This window comes from Arachis ipaensis, chromosome B2 (genome assembly GCF_059453495.1).
Source record: "Arachis ipaensis isolate K30076 ecotype BB chromosome B2, ASM5945349v1, whole genome shotgun sequence".
NCBI lineage: Eukaryota > Viridiplantae > Streptophyta > Magnoliopsida > Fabales > Fabaceae > Arachis > Arachis ipaensis.
In genome coordinates, this window is record NC_142437.1 from 78,512,743 (window position 1) to 78,525,529 (window position 12,787).

Here is a 12,787-nt window from a genome sequence, read left to right on the forward strand (position 1 = left end):
ATTCTCCATACGTCAAACAACTCAATTTCCAAGATTTCTTGTTGAGGCATGGCGTAACCATGAGGCAGATTACCAGCTCTTTGGCAACTGTCACAGTTACGTACAAACTCTCAGGAATCTTTATAGAGTGTGGGCCAATAGAAGCCACATTGGAGGACCTTGGTGGCTATTCGCTCACCTCCGAAATGGCCTCCATATTGAGATCCATGGCAATGCCACAGGATCCTCTGTGCTTCTTCTCTAGGCACACACCTACGGATTATTCCGTCTGCACATCTCTTAAAGAGATAAGGTTCATCCCAGAAGTAGTACTTTGCATCAGTAATTAATTTCTTCTTTTGTATCCTGTTGTACTCCTTGGGTATGAACCTTGCAGCTTTATAGTTTGCAATATCGGCAAACCATGGTGTTTCCTGAATGGCAAATAAATGCTCATTCGAAAAAGTCTCAGAGATCTCAAGAGAGGGGAGGGGCGTCCCTTCTACTGGCTCTATCTGGGACAGATGATCAGCCACTTGGTTCTCTGTCCCTTTTCTGTCTCTTATTTCTATATCAAACTCTTGCAGAAGCAACACCCATCTGATGAGCCTGGGTTTTGAATCCTGCTTTGTGAGTAGATATTTAAGAGCAGCATGATCAGTATACACAATCACTTTTGATCCTACTAAGTATGATCTGAACTTGTCAATGGCGTAAACCACTGCAAGTAATTCTTTTTCTGTGGTTGTGTAATTTTTCTGGGCATCATTTAGAATGCGACTGGCATAATAAATGACATGCAGAAGCTTATCATGCCTCTGTCCCAACACTGCACCAATGGCGTGATCACTGGCATCACACATTAGCTCAAATGGTAACGTCCAGTCTGGTGCAGAAATGACTGGTGCTGTGACCAGCTTAGCTTTCAGCGTTTCAAACGCCTGTAGGCACTCTGTGTCAAACACAAAAGGCGTGTCAGCAGCTAGCAGATTGCTTAGAGGTTTTACGATTTTTGAAAAATCCTTTATAAACCTCCTATAGAATCCTGCATGCCCCAGAAAGCTTTTGATTGCCTTAACATTGGCAGGTGGTGGTAATTTTTCAATTACCTCTATTTTTGCTTGATCTACCTCTATTCCCTTGTTTGAGATTTTATGCCCAAGGACAATCCCCTCAGTCACCATGAAGTGACATTTTTCCCAGTTTAAAACTAGGTTGGTCTCTTGGCATCTTTTCAGAACAAGTTTCAGGTGATCAAGACAGGAGCTGAATGAGTCTCCATATACTGAGAAGTCTTCCATGAAGACTTCCAGAAAATTTTCCACCATATCAGAGAAGATAGAGAGCATGCATCTCTGGAAGGTTGCAGGCGCATTACATAGCCCAAATGGCATCCTTCTATAAGCAAACACTCCAGATGGACATGTGAATGCTGTTTTCTCTTGATCCTGGGGATCTACTGCAATCTGGTTATAGCCTGAGTAGCCATCCAAAAAGCAGTAATAATCATGACCTGCTAGTCTTTCTAGCATCTGGTCTATGAATGGTAAAGGAAATTGATCCTTTCTAGTGGCTGTATTGAGCCTTCTGTAGTCAATACACATGCCCCACCCTGTAACTGTTCTTGTAGGAACCAGTTCATTTTTTTCATTATGAATCACTGTCATGCCTCCCTTTTTTGGGACGACTTGGACAGGGCTCACCCAGGGGCTATCAGAAATAGGATAAATAATCCCAGCCTCTAGTAATTTGGTGACCTCTTTCTGCACCACTTCTTTCATGGCTGGATTTAGCTGCCTCTGTGGTTGAACCACTGGTTTGGCATTATCATCCAATAAGATTTTGTGCATGCATCTAGCTGGGCTTATGCCCTTAAGGTCACCTATGGACCACCCAAGAGCTGTCTTGTGTGTCCTTAGCACCTGAATAAGTGCCTCCTCTTCCTGTGAATTTAAAGCAGAGCTTATGATCACTGGAAAAGTGTCACCTTCTCCCAGAAACGCATATTTCAAGGATGGTGGTAATGGCTTGAGCTCGGGTTTAGGAGGTTTCTCCTCTTCCAGAAGAAATTTCAGAGGCTCTTTCATGTCCTCTGAATCCTCTAAATCAGGATGAACATCTTTAAAGATGTTTTCCAACTCTGATTCAAGACTCTCAGCCATGTTGACCTCTTCTACCAAAGAGTCAATAAGATCAACTTTCATGCAATCTTTTGATGTGTCTGGATGCTGCATGGCTTTGACAGCATTCAACTTGAATTCATCATCATTGACTCTCAGGGTTATTTCCCCTTGTTGGACGTCAATGAGGGATCGTCCAGTTGCTAGGAAGGGTCTTCCTAGAATGAGAGTAGCACTCTTGTGCTCCTCCATCTCCAGCACAACAAAGTCAGTGGGAAAGGCGAATGGCCCAACTCTGACAATCATGTCTTCAATCACGCCTGATGGGTATTTAGTAGAACCATCAGCAAGTTGGAGACATATCTGGGTTGGTTTAACTTCTTCAGTTAAGCCAAGCTTTCTGATAGTGGATGCAGGTATTAGGTTGATGCTTGCCCCAAGATCGCATAAAGCTGTCTTGGTGCAATTACCTTCTAATATGCATGGTATCAGAAAACTCCCAGGGTCTTTAAGCTTTTCAGGAAAGCTTTTCAGAATGACTGCACTGCATTCTTCAGTGAGGAGAACTCTTTCTGTTTCTCTCCAATCCTTTTTATGACTCAAGATCTCTTTCATGAACTTGGCATAAGAAGGTATTTGCTCAAGTGCTTCTGCAAATGGAATCTTTATTTCAAGAGTCCTGAGATAATCTGCAAAGCGAGCAAATTGCTTATCCTGCTCCTCTTTCCGGAGTTTTTGAGGATAAGGTATCTTGGCTTTATATTCTTCAACCTTAGTTGCTGCAGGTTTATTGCCTACAGAAGTGGTTGAAGAAGCCTTTTTAGAGGGGTTGTTATCAGCATTTGTGTGTGTCTGATCCCTCACTGGCGATTGAGTGCCAGAGTTAGAAGCTGAAGTGAAACTGGACGCCAGCTCCTTGTCTACTCCTGGCGTTTGAACGCCAGAACTATGCCCATTTTGGGCGTTCAGCGCCAGATCTTGCCCATTTTGGGCGTTCAACGCCAGATCCTTGCCCATTTCTGGCATTGAACGCCAGTCCTGCCTTGTTTCTGGCGTTGAACGCCAGTCCTGAGCATGGTCTGGGCGTTCAGCGCCAGCCTTCCACCAATTTTCTGGCGTTTTAGTTCCAGAATTACTTTTCCCTGGGCTCTTACTGTCCTCAGGTGAATTTTGGGTGGTTTGCTCATTTCTTAGCTTTTTGCTACCTTGAGGTGGGGTATTTAATGTTTTCCCACTTCTTAGTTGAACTGCTTGGCATTCTTCTGCTATTTGCCTTGACAGCTGCTGCTTTGTTTGCTTAAACTGTTCGTCCATATGTATATTAGACATCCTTGTCTCTTGTAACCTTTCTTTGAATTCGGCTAACTGCTTTGTTAGAAAGTCCAATTGCTGATTGAATTCAGCAGCTTGTTTTACAGGACTGAGTTCAGCAGTTGTTGTCTTAACCTCTTCTTTCATGGAAGAGTCATTGCTTAGGTACAGATGCTGATTCCTGGCAACTGTATCAATGAGCTCTTGAGCCTCTTCAATTGTCTTTCTCATGTGGATAGATCCACCAGCTGAGTAATCAAGAGACATCTGAGCTCCTTCTGCAAGCCCATAATAGAAGATGTCTAACTGAACCCACTCTGAAAACATTTCAGAGGGGCATTTTCGTAGCATCTCTCTGTATCTTTCCCAGGCATAATAAAGAGATTCATTATCTCGTTGTTTAAAGCCTTGGATGTCCAGCCTTAGCTGTGTCATCCGTTTTGGGGGAAAGTACTGATTCAGGAATTTTTCTGTCAGCTGTTTCCATGTCTTTATGCTGGCCTTAGGTTGGTTATTCAACCACCTCTTAGCTTGATCTTTTACAGCAAATGGAAACAGTAATAGTCTGTAGACATCCTGATCTATTTCTTTATCATGTACTGTGTCAGCAATCTGTAGAAACTGTGCCAGAAACTCTGTAGGTTCTTCCTGTGGAAGACCGGAATACTAGCAACTTTGCTGCACCATGATAATGAGCTGAGGATTCAACTCAAAGCTACTGACTCCAATGGAGGGTATGCAGATACTATTCCCATATGAAGCAGTAGAGGGGTTAGAATATGACCCCAAAGTCCTCCTGGACTGTTCATTTCCGCTTAGGTCCATGATGGAGAAAGGGAGATGATGTAAAATAGAAAAAATATTTTTATTTATTTATTTATTTATTTATTTATTTCGAAAATGAAATAAATTAAAATAAAATAAATAAAAATGGTTGAGAATTTTCAAAAAAAATGAAGAGAGAGAAAGTGGTTAGGATGTTTTGAAAAGGATATGATGATTTTTGAAAAAGGTTTTAAATTTTGAAATAAAAATCTGAATTTTAAAGGCAAATTTCGAAAATTTGCTTTAAAATAGAGAGAAAAGATATTTTTGAATTTAAAGAGGAGAGAGAAAAATAATAAGATAGCACAAGATTTAAAATTTTTAGATCTAATGCTCCTTATTTTCGAAAATTTTGGAGGAAAAACACCAAGGAACACCAAACTTAAAAATTTTAAGATCAAAACACAAGGAAAACTCAAGAACACTTTGAAGACTCACAAGAACACAAGAACATGAAGGAAGAACACCAAACTTAAAATTTTTAGAAAACCAAAATAAATTTTCTAAAATTTTAAGAAAAATCAACAAGAAAACACCAAACTTAAAGTTTGGCACAGAATTCAGTAGAAAAATTATTTTTGAAAAAGATTTTAAAAAGAAAATAAGGATTCTAAAATTTTAACACGACAATAATAAGAGACTCTAAACAAAAAGAGAAAATTTTCCTAATCTAAGCAACAAAATAATCCGTTAGTTGTCCAAACACGAACAATCCCCAGCAACGGCGCCAAAAACTTGGTGCACAAATTGTGAATCACACTTTTCACAACTCGTACCACTTACCAGCAAGTGCACTGGGTCGTCCAAGTAATACCTTACGTGAGTAAGGGTCGAATCCCACGGAGATTGTTGGTTTGAAGCAATCTATGGTTATCTTGTAAATCTTAGTCAGGAAGTCAATTATATTTATCAGTTGAATTGCGAATAAACAAGAGAGCATGGATTAAAGGTTACTTGTTGTGCAGTAATGGAGAATATGTTGGAGTTTTGGAGATGCTTTGTCTTCTGAATCTCTGCTTTCCTCTGTCTTCTGATTCACGCATGCACGTCCTCCCATGGCAAGCTGTATGTAGGTGGTCACCGTCGTCAATGGCTACATCCCATCCTCTCAGTGAAGAATATGCTCACATGCTCTGTCACAGCACGGCTAATCATCTGTCGGTTCTCGATCATACTGGAATAGGATTCTTCATCCTTTTGCGTCTGTCACTAACGCCCAGCACTCGCGAGTTTGAAGCTCGTCACAGTCATTCGATCATTGAATCCTACTCGGAATACCACAGACAAGGTTTAGACTTTCCAGATTCTCATGAATGCCGCCATCAGTTCTAGCTTATACCACGAAGATTCTAATTAAGAGATCTAAGAGATACTCATTCAATCGGATATAGAACGGAGGTGGTTGTTAGGCACACGTTCATGGGTTGAGGAAGGTGATGAGTGTCACGGATCATCACCTTCATCACAGTTAAGCGCGAATGAACATCTTAGGTAGGAACAAGCGTGTTTGAATGGAAAACAGAAATACTTGCATTAATTCATCGAGACACAGTAGAGCTCCTCACCCCCAACAATGGAGTTTAGAGACTCATGCCGTCAAAGAGTACAAAGTTCAGATCTAAAAATGTCATGAGATGCAAAATAAGTCTCTAAAAGTTGTTTAAATACTAAACTAGTAGCCTAGGTTTACAAAAAATGAGTAAACTATGATGGATGATGCAGAGATCCACTTCTGGGGCCCACTTGGTGTGTGCTGGGGCTGAGATTTAAGCAATTCACGTGCAGAGGTCATTTGTGGAGTTGAACGCCAGTTTTTGTGCCAGTTTGGGCGTTCAACTCCAGCTTTTGATCCTTTTCTGGCGCTGGACGCCAGAATTGGGCAGAGAACTGGCGTTGAACGCCAGTTTACGTCGTCTATCCTTGTGCAAAGTATGGACTATTATATATTTCTGGAAAGCCCTGGATGTCTACTTTACAACGCAATTGGAAGCATGCCATTTCGAGTTCTGTAGCTCCAGAAAATCCACTTTGAGTGCAGGGAGGTCAGAATCCAACAGCATCAGTAGTCCTTTTTCAGCCTGAATCAGATTTTTGCTCAGCTCCTTCAATTTCAGCCAGAAAAATACCTGAAATTACAGAAAAACACAAAACTCATAGTAAAGTCCAGAAATATGAATTTTTCCTAAAAACTAATGAAAATAAACTAAAAACTAACTAAAACATACTAAAAACTATATGAAATTAACCCCAAAAAGCGTATAAAATATCCGCTCATCAGGAAGCCAATATGCTCTTAGGTCGGGAAAGATGGTATCCGTAGATCCATCTGCTGCCAGGTTGTGCGATAACTCTGAGAACAACGTCCCAGTCAAATTAGTATGTCTGGCACTTGAGTGAGGCTTCTTGGAATGCGTCTAATCCCTCTGGAGCAGGGGGAAGATCTAAAGCTCGTTGAATGGCTTCTTCTGTTATGGGGACTTGCTTTTGACAGACATAGACAGACTGCATGGTTGGCATGTGAAAATTGGAGTAGAATTCAACTACCCATGATAGATTAACCTGCTGTGGCTGTCTCCATAGGAATCCCCATTGTCTTCGCTCAATGCGGGGCTCAACAATTTTAGCAATGATGGTTGGGAGGATGAGAAGGTGCTCATTGTTATAGTTTCTTGCTGCCAGGATGGGGAACATCTGCTCACAGTAGCGGTTAGTGAACAGCGCAGTGTCCTTTGCTGGGAAAGCTTTCTCTTTTTCATCGACCTTGATGATCCTCTTGATTCGTTTTGTTGAGGGTTTCACTGCTGTTGAAGATGACTCTTCCACTAATGCTCGTTTTGTTCCTCTCCTTGCTGGTGGTTTGGGAGTAGCTTTCTCTTTACCTTTCTTGGAGGCCATCCTAAAAAAGGAAAAGGAAAGTAATATATAAAGCTAAGGGTTCGAGCAAGGGAGTGAATATGAAGGGTGGTAATCAATTCACGGTAAAGAAGGATGTCGTTAACACATGGTCTAGACTACATGTGAAAATTTCATCAAAGGTAATATAGTAAGTGCATGTGACGGCAATTAAATGCAAGATGTTTATTGGCATGCCGGCAAAGGCATGAGTAGCATAAATCAAACATTCAATGTCCAAGTTAGATTACCAAGCCTTTCAAACTAATAATCTATTTGTATTAACAATTATATTTAATCAATAAAATATAAAAGGGGTTTTGTGAAAAACATGCATTAAAGTAATAGAATAGAATAATTTAAAATAATGCACAATGCCATACGGGCTTTTTCACAAACACTTGGCATGCATGGTGAATATGTTATTGGAAGTAGTAAATTGAGTCATGCAAGCAACCCTTATGAAAAGTAATATATAATTGTCAAACAATTCATAATAACTCACAAGCAAAATATAAAAGAAGATAATGACCCAAATAAATTTCTAACACCAATTAAAGGAATAAAAAGAAAAGTAAAAGAAAAATAGAATATAGAGAATGAAAGTAAAAGAAGAAGTAAACATAAATAAAAATAATGGAAAAATAATAATAAAGAGAGAAAGAAAAGAAAATTGATAATGGATGTGAAAAATAAGGGAGGAGAAGGTAAAAAGTGAGAATGAATAGAGGAGGAAGAATGGAGAAGAAAGAAATAAGAATGAAAAGGAGAAATTAGGATTTGGGGAAGAAAATATATGATATTTGGCTGATCTGGATAATCTGTGCGCCGCATGTGACGCGGACGCATGGGTCACGCAGTCGCGTGGTGTGTGATTTTTGTCAAGTGACGCGGATGCGTGGGTCATGTGGTCGCATGACTTGATTTATGCGATTGGCGCGAGAGCAGCCTCGCGTTTACGCGACTCTTTGTTTCAAACTCATTTTGCCAAAATTTAGGGTGACGAGTTCGCGTGGGTGACTATATTTTGAAAATGACGCGGCCACGTGGGGCACGCGGTCGCGTGGTAGGGCTGGTGCTTCCAGCATCATTCCAGCCCAGCTCCATCATAACTTGCTGCCATACACCTCTTTTACGTCGATTTTTAAGGGCACGCGTTCGCGTGGGTAACGCGGACGCGTGGGCATGTTTGTGCTTAAGGCACGCCTCCAGCCACGCTTTTGCGTGACTTTCTGTTTAATTATCTTTTCTTCAGAACACACATATGATGCGGACGCGTCAGCGACGCTTACGCGTCGCGTGCGTGTTTTTTTTTATATATATGCAATATACAAATGTAAATGCATGCTATATGTAACTTTATGCAGAGATTATGAGAAGAGTCATTAACAAAAATAAAAATAGAATAAAGTAAAATAAAACTAAGACTGAAACGGAATGATCATACCATGGTGGTTGTCTCCCACCTAGCACTTTGCTTTTACGTCCTTAAGTTGGACGCTCTTCAGACTCATTCTGCTTCTGTTGGTGGGTCTTCCTTGGAAGACCTCTAGTTCCTTTTGATCCTTCGTCTTCTCACCATGATAAAGCTTCAGGCGATGTCCATTCATCTTTAGAAATTTGGAGCTAGAAGGATGACGCAGGTGGAAAACTCCGTATGGCTCTGCCTTTTCTACTCTGTATGGACCTTCCCATCTTGATATCAGTTTACCTGGAATAAGCCTTAGTCTGGAGTTATAAAGAAGAACTAACTCCCCTGGTCTGAATTCTCTCCTTTTTATGTGCTTGTCATGGACGGCCTTCATCTTTTCTTTGTATCTCCTGGAGTTGTCATATGCTTCTAGGCGAAGGTTCTCCAGTTCTACTAGTTGCAGCTTCCTTTCAGCACTAGCTTCTTCATAGTTCATGTTGCACTCCCTCACAGCCCAAAAAGCCTTGTGTTCCCCCTCTACTGGGAGGTGGCAACCCTTTCCGTATACCAAGCGGAAGGGGCTCATCCCAATGTGTGTCTTGTACGCTGTTCTATATGCCCAGAGTGCATCTTGTAGCCTGGCACTCCAGTCTTTCCTATGAGGTTTTACTATCTTTTCCAGAATACGCTTTATTTCTCTGTTAGAGACTTCTTCTTGCTGATGCCAGGGCATTTTGGCCAGTTTCACTGACCTTTTCTTTATGGTTTTAGGGTAGTTTCATGCACTTTCTTAGGAAATAAGCAAGTTTTAGGTAGAATTTCACTTACATCTTGATTCAAGCTAACATTGTGATTTCTATATGAATTCATGAGAATTATGCATGAATTGAATGACAAATTGGATGATGCATGTCTCATAACTTGGACTAGAACTTTGATGCACTTTATTGCTTGATTTCAGGACAAAGGAAGCAAGGAAGAACCACGTTAGCAGCCACGTTAGTCTAACTAACGTGACCTCTAACGTGGAAGGGGAGCTAGCTTGCAACGTTAATGAGAAAACTAATCGCCAATAACGTCCTCGAAGCCATCATAGCCCACGTTAATTGTCACGTTAACTACATTAACGTGGTAGTTAACGTGGAAGAAGAAAATGAAGCCAACATTAGTGACACTCACCTTTATCACTAACGTTGGACCAAGCTCATATTGGCCACGTTAAGAGCCACGTTAACTCAGTTAACGTGGACTCTAACGTGGGGAAACAAGGAATGGCCAACGTTAGTGACACTCACATTTGTCACTAACGTTGGACTAAGCCACTTTGAGCCACGTTACTTGCCACATTAACTCAGTTAACGTGGACTCTAACGTGGAGGGAGCAAAGAATCGCCAACGTTAGTGACACTCACCTTTGTCACTAACGTTGGGATGAGTCACTATGAGCCACGTTAACTCCCACGTTAACTACATTAATGTGGAAGCTAACATGAGTAAAAGGGATGATGAGCCAACGTTAGTGACACTCACCTTTGTCACTAACGTTGGAGATGGCTAGCAATACCACGTTAGAAGTCACGTTAACCTAGTTAACGTGAACTCTAATGTGGGAAGTATGGGCATTTTGGAACGTTAGTGACAAAGGTAAGTGTCACTAACATTCTCGAAGATACGGCAAGCCTACGTTAAAGGTCACGTTAGCCACACTAACGTGAACTCTAACGTAGGGAGAAAGGAGGATTCTCAACGTTATTGGAAAAAGTAAGTCCCAATAACGTGTGCGAAGGACCAAGAGGCAACGTTAGCGGTCACGTTGATGCCACTAACATTGAAGTTAACGTAGAGCATCCTTGGGTTAGGAACGTTAGTGAAAAAGGTGATTGTCACTAACGTTCTCGAACCCACACTTTCACTTAACGTTAACACCATTAACGTCCTAAGCTAGAATCCCTGCCTACTTCACACTTTCTATCTGCAAGTAAATCTAAGCCCATTGAAGAAGATAACTGCTTCAACTCAAGATCCAAAGGCCCATATCCAAGACTTGAAGAGCCAACTAGAAGATCAGAAGAATAGAATAAATAGGGAGAACTTTAAACTAGAAAAAGGGAGCTTTTGGCATTATTAGAATTACTCTCTGTATTTTACTTTCTCTGCAACTTTTAGTTTAATTCTCAGAATGTACTTTCCATCTATGCTTTTCATTCCCAGAGCTATGAATAACTAAACCCCTTTCATTGGGTTAGGGAGCTCTGTTGTAATTTGATGGATCAATAATAGTTTTCATTATCCTTCTTCTCTCTTTTCTCTTGATTTTACTAGAAAGCTTTCAATCTTCATCCAATTGATTAGTTATCTTGGAAAAGAAGCTATTCATACTTGGATCTCTTCTGAACCTTGGAAGAGGAATGAAGAGATCATGCTAGAATTGCTTTCTCATGTTGGACCAAATTGGGGTTTGGGCGGATATGGTGACATATAATTCTCCCAATACTTTGATTTGGAAATACATGTGGTATAATCAGTGACCACACTTCATCTCTTCTCATGAGCAATTAGACCAAGGAATTGGCTATTGATCTGATGTGAGAGATTGAATTACCAAGGAATTGGAATTCAATCACTTAAGATTGCCAAAGAGATCAATGAATGCATTGATTGAGGAAGAGATAAAAATGAACTTGATCCGGAGAATGCAACATCTCCTAAGCCCAATGAACTCCCCATTTCTGATCTTACCCATTCTCTTTACTTTCTGCTATTTACTTTCATGCTAAACTCCCCTTTCCCATTTAAGATTCTGCAATTTACCTTCCGTCATTTATTTTCTGCAATTTACTTTCCCGCCATTTAATTTCCTGCAATTCTCAACCCAATTTCTGCTTAGCTCAACTAGAATATTCTTTCAATTAAAGTTGCTTGACCAATCAATCCTTGTGGGATTCGACCTCACTCTATTGTGAGTTTTTACTTGACGACAATTCGGTATACTTGCCGAGGGAGATTTGTTAAAGGACAAGTTTCCGTGCAACAAGTTTATGGCGCCGTTGCCGGGGATTGATTTTGTATCAACAATGATTAAATTGGTGGATAACTAGATTGAGCATTTGTTTTTATTTTTTTTTTATTTAAGTTCATTTGAGTAATTTACTTTCTGTTCAGTTATTTTCTTCCCTTTCCCCTACCCATTTTTCTTAGTTGTTTACAATTCAGTCACCAACCCACTAACTGTTTGATATATTGCATCACTCACACTAACAACATTTCTGTAGAAATTACTATCTGCATCTATCTTTCTTGCTTTTGCCTTGTTGGTTGTATGACAGGTAGAAGAAGCGGGGCTTCAACTTCCTTTGATTCTGAACCTGAGAGGACCTTCCTTAGATTAAGGAGGGAAGCAAGAGGAAAGAGAGTAGTTGGTGCTGAGGAAGAGGAGGAGTACTTTGAACCAGATATGGATGAGAATATGGAGAACCATCATGAAGAAGAGGCTCACAACCATGGCCGAGAAGGTCCAGCACATCAGGCTGGGCAAGAGAGAAGAGTTCTGGGTTCTTACATCAATCCAAACCCAGGAAACTATAGAAGTAGCATCCAACGGCCAACCATACATGCCAACAACTTTGAACTAAAGCCACAGCTCATCACCCTTGTTCAGAACAACTGTTCATTCAGAGGAAGTGTCCAAGAAGACCCCAATCAACATCTAACCACCTTCCTGAGGATATGCGATACTGTAAAGTCTAATGGTGTTCATCCTGACACTTATAGACTACTTCTGTTCCCATTCTCACTCAAGGACAAAGCATCTAAATGGCTGAAATCCTTTCCAAATTAGAGTTTAGCAACCTGGGAAGATGTGGTGAACAAATTCTTGGCAAGATTCTATCCTCCTCAACGGATCAACAGGTTGAGAGCTGAGGTACAAACCTTTAGGCAGCAAGATGGTGAGACTCTATATGAAGCATGGGAGAGGTTTAAGGACCTGACAAGAAGATGTCTGCCAGATATGTTCAATGAATGGGTGCAGTTGCACATTTTCTATGAAGGTCTTTCATATGAATCAAAGAAGGCAGTAGACCACTCATCCGGGGGATCTCTGAACAAGAAGAAGACCATTGACGAAGCCATAGATGTCATTGAGACTATAGCTGAGAATGATTATTTCTATGCTTCTGAAAGAGGCAACACTAGAGGAGTGATGGAGCTGAACAACGTAGATGCACTGCTAGCTCAAAACAAGATGATT

At 40.7% G+C, this 12,787-nt stretch overlaps 1 non-coding gene across 1 annotated transcript; it reads right to left on the reverse strand.

The window, feature by feature from the left end:
• Positions 1–12,445: 12,445 nt before the first annotated feature.
• LOC148574507 (small nucleolar RNA R71) lies at positions 12,446–12,552 on the reverse strand. The gene has a single exon (XR_015906340.1). It is a non-coding gene; the product is annotated as a small nucleolar RNA R71 (small nucleolar RNA).
• Positions 12,553–12,787: the final 235 nt, after the last annotated feature.